Source organism: Amblyomma americanum, chromosome 3 (assembly GCF_052857255.1).
Source record: "Amblyomma americanum isolate KBUSLIRL-KWMA chromosome 3, ASM5285725v1, whole genome shotgun sequence".
Taxonomy (NCBI): domain Eukaryota; kingdom Metazoa; phylum Arthropoda; class Arachnida; order Ixodida; family Ixodidae; genus Amblyomma; species Amblyomma americanum.
The window spans coordinates 137,641,041-137,650,192 of NC_135499.1; the positions used below are offsets into that span (position 1 = coordinate 137,641,041).

The window sequence follows — 9,152 nt, forward strand, 5'->3', positions numbered from 1 at the left end:
ATTGCCTCTCTGAATCCCTCACAACATGAATTGCAAAGCATGATCAACGAGTTAACCAGGCAGAGCATAACGGTGTGTCTAAAAATTAACATGATGAAAACCAAAGTAATGTTCAACAGTCTAGCAAGGAAACAGCAGTTCACAATTAGTAGCGAGTGTGCTGGAAGTGGTAAGCGAATACGTCTACTTAGGGCAGTTAGTGACCGCTGATCCGGACCATGAGAGGGAAATTACTAGAAGAATAAGAATAGGGTGGAGCGCACATGGCAGGTTTTCTCAGATCATGAATGGAAGTTTACCAACATCCCTCAAAACAAAAGTGTACAACAGCTGTATCTTACCGGTATTCACCTACGGGGCAGAAACGTCGAGGCTAACGAAAAGGGTTCAGCTTAAGTTAAGAACAATGCGCGGCGAGCAAGGGAAAAAAAAATGATAGGCGTAATGTTAAGAGACCGGAAGCGGGCAGAGTGGGTGAGGGAACAAACGCGTGTTAATGACATCCTACTCGAAACCAAGAGGAAGAAATGGGCATGGGCAGGGCATGTAATGCGCAGGCAAGATAACCGCTGGTCCTTAAGGGTAACGGAGTGGATTCCAAGAGAAGGCAAGCGTAGCAGGGGGCGGCCAAAAATTAGGTGGGTGGATGATATGAAGAAGTTTGCGGCGATACGGTGGCGACAGCTGGCAAAGGACAGGGTTACTTGGAGATACATGGGAGAGGCCTTTGCCCTGCAGTGGACGTAGTCAGACTGATGATGATGATTGTACTTCCCACTGCTTTAAACTTGAGAGGGGAGCACACTTTATTTCCAGTAGTCTTTCTCTACACTCATTATCTCGGGCACCCTTTACGCGTTAGTAAAACTAAATTTGGTTATTGAATGCAAAGTACATGTTGCTCTTATTGAAATGCAAGGATACGCCCATACACGTCTGTATAAAAGACATACATATTTTTAAGGCAAACACGACAGGTCACAAAAAGAAAGAAAGGCAATCGTCTCTAGAGCAGTACCGGAGCGGTGGCCTAGTGTATACCACTAGGCCACCGCATGTGGAAGGCGCGCTGTAGGCACACTCTCGTAACCACCCATGAGCACAAACACAAACTTTTAAGCGGTAAATTTCTCATTTAATACCGAATAAAAATACGAACCAATATCTAAGTGAGCGGCAATAAAACCTCATTACAACTGTGCAGTGTACACACGCTTCTTGATCAAACTTGCGCGATTAGGTGTAAAAAACATGTTAAAGGTATAAAAACGTAGGTTCAGCAAAATGTTTTATCATTTTAAGGCAAACTTTTTTTATCAGAAGTTGGAAGATAGTGGCTAGAACGCAGTAATGAGCGCATTCTATTATACGATGCCTTTGACTAAATTTTATGTTACAAGAAACAAAAAAATAAAAGGTTAAAATAAAAGCATAAGGAAGTATATAGTATATTTACTGTTCAGTAGTTTAGACGTAATGAAAAGCGATCGTATGCATGAAAAATTGGATAACGGGGAGGTTTATCTCTTTCGCATCTTCGTGGCACTAAAGCAAAGGTCAGCGACGGAATTGTAAGTCACTTCAAAAATGCCAAAAAAAGGAAAGGTAAAACTTGTCGGCAGGAAACAAGGCCGGCCGCCCAGCTGGGCCGTATATATTGCAGTTGGAACAGTTAATCGCAGCAGTATGTACTGAACTTTCTCACATCTCACGAATATGTGCCACCAGCGTCAAATGAGGCACAAAGTGAAGAATTTAATCGAGATCACAAGAACACAATATTGGCAATTGCAACAGAGAGAATCGGTGTCGGATTTTCCTAACAGACACTAACAGTCTTCTCGTGCCTTCGGACTGAATGTCGACTTCAGGAGAATTAAACTTCTGAAAGCTACAGTCTTGCCGCTTTGGCTGTTTGCGCCTGAAGAGTAATGCGGTTTCGAAAAGTTCCAAATCCATTTTGGTCTTAAGCTGTGGAGTTTCTGAACTCTACAATGATTTTCTTGAGGCTTTTCTTTCACTTCGTATCATTTAAATGTATTGAATGCCTTACCACTTCTCATGGCTTAAACTTCTGGACCATTCCAAATCGAACAAGAGTCTGAAGGCAGCTGTACTGACAAGATGCTGGATGGCTCGGTCATTCCGACACACGCTTTAACACGAAGAGCAACAAAGGCAGCACGCAATCCATACGAGCATCCTGAAACAGGGAGTTTATTCGCCACGCTGTTTAATTGGTTTAAGTGCAGAGCGTAGCTCGGACAGTGGAATGGGAAGGGGTCCTCTGTGTAATAATACGGGAAAGCAGGCGTTGCGGCCGCAATCGTCCTTTTGGCAGATCTGATTCTTGCTGCACCTGAGAGCTTCGCATGTGATCTGTTCCGCGTTAAGAGGGCACAGCTCCTCAGTTTTAGAACCGGGTCTGTCGCCCTGTGGTCTCACAAAATCTGTAAGAAAAGAGAAGAAAAAAAAAGAGTAAATCTTCACAAATCTAAAATATGCGTAAAATCAATCACGGTGTGGTACAGACGTGAAAGCTGTTTACTTATTTTTGTGACGTGCATGCGTGGGGGCCTCACCTACAGTTTAGCCTTTCGGAGAGGAGCGCAGAGAATCGTAAAAGCTCGAACTTATGCTTAGCACGCTACATGCGCTCAGCTAGGAAAATACTTGCCGCTGTGAGCATGCAGAACAGCGTCCACTCGCAAGCTACTTACTTCCTGAGTCATTTCCCGAACCCATTCTAAAGAAAAGTGATTGTTCGGGCTAATGGGTAATTCACATGTGGTTCCATATAGCGTAAAACGCATGGACAAGAAACAACACAAGCGCTAAAGCTTTTGTGTTCTTGTGTTCGGCGCTTGTGTTGTGTTGTGTGAATTGCTTGTGTTAGCGCTGTGTTTTGTTTTGTCCCAGCTTTTTGCGCTATAGAACCTCATGCGACTCTAAAGACTGGCTTCCAAAGCAAGCACCTGCGCGAATCCCAATGGATACCCATGTTGCTCTGTGAATATTATTTGTATTCACAGATGGCACTATTGTCGCACCTTGATGTGAGCAGATAATAGAGGTCATGAAACGTGTCACGGGGGTGCCGTGCAAGCAACATTGGGCAGCGTCAACTTAAGGCAAAGGCCACCAAGAAACTAACAAGAACAAATGAACGAAGGTTATTATTATACAACAGTAAAGCTGTCTTATCCGCACAAAGTGCAAATCCACTCGCTTCGCAATTTTGTTCCACAATACGCTTAATAAAATTCACTTTCCTTCTATACTAATCCCTCCATTTAATAGATTGTAACGCGCACCTGTTTTTGAAGGTCAGACTTCTATGTAATGACTTCTATAGTAACGCGAGTGAGATTTTCATGCTTCAATAAAGAAATGAATATTCACTTGGGACAACCAACCTTTATATTCTAACACTCTAATGTTATGATAAAACAAACCGTGCCACAAAATAATCGGTTTCATGGCAGGCACCTCTTCGTCTTCGAGCAGAAAATAGACGCCTCTTCAGAGAATTCGTAATCAGGAGAGAGAGAGAGAGAAGTGGTGGAGGGAAATCACTTGCTTGCTATGAATTACTTCTTCGTAATCAAGCACTTGCTTGCTCTTAACTACTTCCGCGTTAGGCCTTTGTGCGTCGCCAGCTGCATCCGCAATTCACAGCATGTAATTTTCAAGAATGGTAAATGCAGGCGAAGTCAGCTGATGGCCACTTCCCTACGTACACAAGATCATCGTATTTTAAAGCGTTAACTTTTATTAACTCGTTCGTTGGCGCTCTTATTGGAGTCCGCAGTGCAGACTTCCGCAACGTACCAAGATGTTTCGCTTCGATAACATCATGGAGCGTTTATCTTTCAACGGGAGCTCATGCGGCGGTGGTGCGCTCAGATAAATTGGCAGCGTGGCAAGATGCCCCACGTCCTGAACAGTAGCGTCGGCGGTAGCGTGATCGGTACGGGGCTACCCTGCTGCGCCAGTGCCTGCTTAGCAAGCTTCCGCACAAAAGGTTGCCTCTTTTTTCCACCCGGCGTCGTAGTGAATTCAGCCTACCTGCGAAAGGCTAGGTAGGCGATAAAATGGACGCGTAACAAAATTCAAAAGAAATAACAAGCCGCTATTTCCTGATGCCAATGACAAGTGGATGTTTCTTGCATAGTATCATTTTCGTAATCAACTTTATCGTGCATGTCATTCATAGGCGATTTTTTTTTCTTAAAGAAGCTGCGCGTTAGAACCGAGTCAATACAGTAAACCAAAAGCAGATACAGTACAGTTGTGCATAATGTTGTTTAGTTGACTCGTGGTAATGCTGCCAAGTTCAGGGTACCCAAATTTAGCTCGATATACAGGGAGTTTAATCTAAGACTTTACACAATATTTAAAAATAGGCTTTTTGAGTTAGAAGAGTGCTTTTTCGTCAGAGTATTTTCAGCGGTGTAGCGCATCAGAATAGAGCTAAGACGTGCTAACTAGCAGGCAGCTTGACTAACATTGAATAGTTAACCTTTTAACTGTTACTGTTAGACTCCTTCATTATTGCGAGGCGTGTGGCCCACCTTATTTAATATCCATATCAGTTTTTAGAATCTAGTAAGCGCGGTTACCCTCAGCGCTGTGACCCAAAAAATTTCGTCTATTTATGCGAGTTACATACACTGGAGATGTTGCTTTGCCTGCAATCTTCTCGAATGCGCATGCATATTGGTGCGATGTAGCTAGAATTTTTTCGGCCACAGCGCCGAGGGTAACCGCGTCTTCGAAATTCTAAAAACCGATATGGATATTACTTAAGGTGGGCTACACGCCTCTCAATTATTGAGGATCTAGCAGTAATAGTTAAAAAGGTATTAGTTAACCAGCCTGCTACTTAGCACTTGTTAGCTGCAGTCTGATGGGCTACACCACTTACAATGTTACACCGAAAAAAAGCGCTCTTCTAACTCAAAAAGCCTATTTTTAAAAATTGCGTCAAGTCTTAGGTGAAACACTCTGTACGAAATTTTGCAGCAACATTTGCTTACAACTGGTAAGTTTATATAACCTGCAACGCCTACCTGAGCGCGTCGAAACTGGCAGTGCACGTACGAAGAAGCACTCAGAAAAAGCGACTCATGTCCTTTCTTGTCTCAACTACTCCTTAGGCAATTTTTCCTTCAGCAGAGGTCAGTAGCTATTTTCTCGGTTCGTATTTTCTCCGAAGCCGTTCCGCATAAATAACGATTCGGAACGATATTTTCAGGTGGCAGTAAGAGGTGGCAAAATAGACTTCAGAGTGATATGTACATCTGGAAACATGAGCCCTGTCAGCAATACGTTGACTTTCGTCTGTCTCAATCCCAACCGGACGACACCTCGTGCAATTAGAACTTTAATCATACTTATTCACTGTTCTCGGAAAACAAGCACAAATGTAGCTTCATTGAGACGGAGGGGCACCGTAACCTCTCTGAGAAGAAAGAAGCATACCTCTTTAAACCTGTCGAATAAAGTTGAACTGATAAGCTCTGGTGCTCCATACGTAAGTATCATCGTTCACCAATAAACATTGTTTTTAGAAGCGCCGACTGAATCACTGTCCTTGAATCGAGCAATGAAACACAGCGATTTTTCAAACGCTTGCAGTATCGCACCAGCAATTCTGGACAAAAGCATTTTTGAAAGGAAACAATTTATGAGCGCAATTTTTTATATAATGCAAGATTTCACTTTAACAATTAACATATCTGCAGATCACCCGACGTCCGTCATGAATTTTGTTTCCATTACCTTTTTGGCTATCGTCAAAAACATTCCCAATTGGTTTTCCGTGGGAGTCTTAACTTCTCGATGCGACTCATGGAAACCGTTTATAGGAAAGATTTTCAACATATCAGAAGAATGAACTATTACCTTCAATATTACCGTAAAGGTATTTTATAATTTTCGAATTTTCAAACATTTTGTCCGAAATTGCCAGACATGCTGAGAGAGTCCGCAAAATAAACGCGCGCATCTAAGCAGCGCAGGACAGATCGACTAAAGCAATATTTGATAGTGAACTTAACCGAACTAGTCAGCCATAATAACCTCTGAAAACAAGGCTACCACCCGAAATCCTGAATAGACGTCATATATAACGACAGCTGGTGTTTTCATACAGAAGTCGGCACAGGTAAGCACTATTATCGACTTACCTCGTTTTTTTCTAAGTAATAACGCCTTCCCCATTGAAAGCTGGATAATAAGACAAAGCACTAGTGCAAACACTAATGCAGACATAGCGGATGGGCTGCGTAGGAACATCACAGCTATTTTAGTGCACCGGAGAAAAATTAATAAGCCTTGCGTGCGGAAGCGAACGGGTGCAGACGTCTTGCAGCCGGCTCGACCCCCTTTATAACGCGGTAGTCGAGGCGTAACGTCACTTACAGGTGACCTCTCCCGGCGACAATTTTCTGCCCGGAGGTGAAAACAATAGCGTGTACGGTTCCGCATAAAATTTTTCCTCAAATCCTCCGCTGACACCTGTTCACTCTCTCGCCAGCTGCTGCAGAAAACTTGAACTGAAATTTTTTCAGATATTCCGACAAGTGTACAGCCAATTTCGCTTTTCTTCCGCACTAACTTGAAATGTGGTAGATCAGTAAATAGGATATAAACGCAAGAGAAAAATATGCAAACAATTTTTTTCTCTAACATTAAAACCGAGTATTGTGGAAAGGGTTTACAAAGCCGAGCGATGTGATGGATGCCCCGTCTTCAGTACGTTCCTTACACTATGGCGTGACGACCGAGAGTAACCACTGCCTGGTGAACAAAAACAGCATATGCAGTTTCGTCTATTCCATCGCGAAAGACACCATAACATATCATCATCATCATCATCATCATCATCATCATCATCGTCGTCGTCGTCGTCGTCGTCGTCGTCGTCGTCATCATCATCAGCCTGACTACACCCATTGCAGGGCAAAGGCCTCTCCCATGTCTCTCCAATTAACCCTATCCTTTGCCAGCTGCATCCACCCTTTGCCTGCCAACTTCTTAATCTCATCCGCCCACCTAACTTTCTGCCGCCCCCTGCTACGCTTGCCTTCTCTTGGAATCCACTCCGCTGCCCTTAAGGACCAGCGGTTATCTTGCCTTCGCATTACATGCCCTGCCCAAGCCCATTTCTTCCTCTTGATTTCGACTAGGATGTCATTAACCCATGTTTGTTCCCTCACCCACTCTGCCCGCTTCCGATCTCTTAACGATACACCTATCATTTTTCTTTCCATGGCTTGCTGCGTTGTCCTTAACTTATGCAAAAGCACGCCCTTTACTCCAGGGATGTCGATAACCACGCACTATGAATATTGGTGTGGCAACGAAATTAGGGTACTATTTCTATGCACGTATCAATATAGGCGGGTGCAGCGGTATGGTATTTAAGCGCTAAATCGCTCGCTTACGTTAAAAAATAAAAATCTTGTCATGCAAGAACAAAGCTTAAAAGATCGCTCAGCGCATGAAAGTTACCGCATTGCATAGGCATAATTACGCATGAAAATATTATTAAAAGCCTTCAAGACATTGTTTAGTTCAAGCAGATTCATTATTTAAGAGAAATGTTTTAAAAATCAAGATATGAGGCAATATTTTTGGAATACATTTTTATTAGTGACCGTCTTACACTATGCACTTTTTAGTATCATTTAGATAGTATATGAGACTAATAATTGGTTTTGGGGGAAAGGAAAAGGCCGAGTATCTGTCCCATATATCGTTGGACACCTGAACAGCGCCGTAAAGGAAGGGAAAAAGGAGAGAGTGAAAGAGGAAAGGAAGGAAGAGGTGCCGTAGTGGAGGGCTCCGGAATAATTTCGACCACCAGGGGAACTTTAATGTGCACTGACAACGCACAGCACACGGGCGCCTTAGCGTTTTTCCTCCATAAAAACGCAGCCGCCGCGGTCGGGTTCGAACCCGGGAACTCCGGATCAGTAGTCGAGGGTATATGAGACGCCGGAAACACTTTTCTGATGTATATGAGACTCCGGAAACACTTTTCTGATAAAAAAAAACAATGCCTGGCTAGAGATATTCAAGCATAATTTGGTTTTACTGCATTAAACTGAAGGTGTTAACATAAATTTATGTGCTCTTTACTTGGGTTACAGGAAAGGCGCGGTAAGCGAAAGGAACACATTCTCAATTTTATTGCGCTAAGAAAAACTGCAACAAACGCCGATCAACCAACAGGTAGAAATGCTGATTGTAACCCGTTAGCACTACTTGCAGAGATTCTCTGATCTTTATTCTCCGTTACGCTCAAGTAAAATTTTCACAACGAACTTTTCCAAAAGAGTCATCACTATACCAGCGAAGAATATAGTACGCGAATCTATGACACCTTTAAAACTGTGCAAGCGCGGTTGCACTGACCACGTGATGGTAGTAATATTGAAATGAGTATTTATTGTACGGACCTTTAGAACAAAAGCCTAATTTTATATGGCGATTTAGACCATGGTCGCTGTGCTGTTGCGCAGGTCAGATAAACTTTTTCGTAGAATTGCAAAAACCCTTTCCAGATGCCTTCATTCAGTGTCTAAATCAAACACATTTGAACGCATAATCAATTATTTCATTCATTTGTAATTGGGTGCTTGTCTGAGAGCAAGGAAAAGCAGAATGCGGAAAGCAAACATGGGGTAAATGCACTGCATTTATACATCCATACGTTTCTCGCATTAGATTATTCAGCATAAAATCCACAAATATTTATGAAATAGCGGACTAAGATAAACTTTACGTGCTACCCAAAAATAACTAAATGTGTCAAAAGAAACAGCCTGGATCGGGTTCAATTAACATTCAAAATGTAGCGCTTTGAACTCTCCAAGGAGCTAAGGCAACTCGTTCGCTTAGGCATATCGTTGTGAGCGGTGTAGCACATCACAATGCAGCTGAGATGTACTAACTTACAGACTTGTTAAGTGATATTGAATAGTTAACTTTTAACCATTACTGTTAGGGTTCTTAATTATTGAGAGGAGTGTAGCACATCGTAATTAATGTCTATATCAGTATTTAGAATTTCGAAGACGCGGTTACCCTCGGCGTTGTGGCCCAACAAATTTTAGATATTTCGGCAAGTTACGTGCACTGGA

At 42.7% G+C, this 9,152-nt stretch overlaps 1 long non-coding RNA gene across 1 annotated transcript; it reads right to left on the minus strand.

Annotated features, from left to right (window-relative positions):
- Positions 1-2,193: 2,193 nt before the first annotated feature.
- LOC144123352 (uncharacterized) lies at positions 2,194-6,375 on the minus strand. The gene is made up of 2 exons (XR_013313074.1): positions 6,192-6,375; positions 2,194-2,450 (listed from the first exon to the last, which is right to left on the minus strand). It is a non-coding gene; the product is annotated as an uncharacterized LOC144123352 (long non-coding RNA).
- Between the last annotated feature and the right edge of the window lie 2,777 nt (positions 6,376-9,152).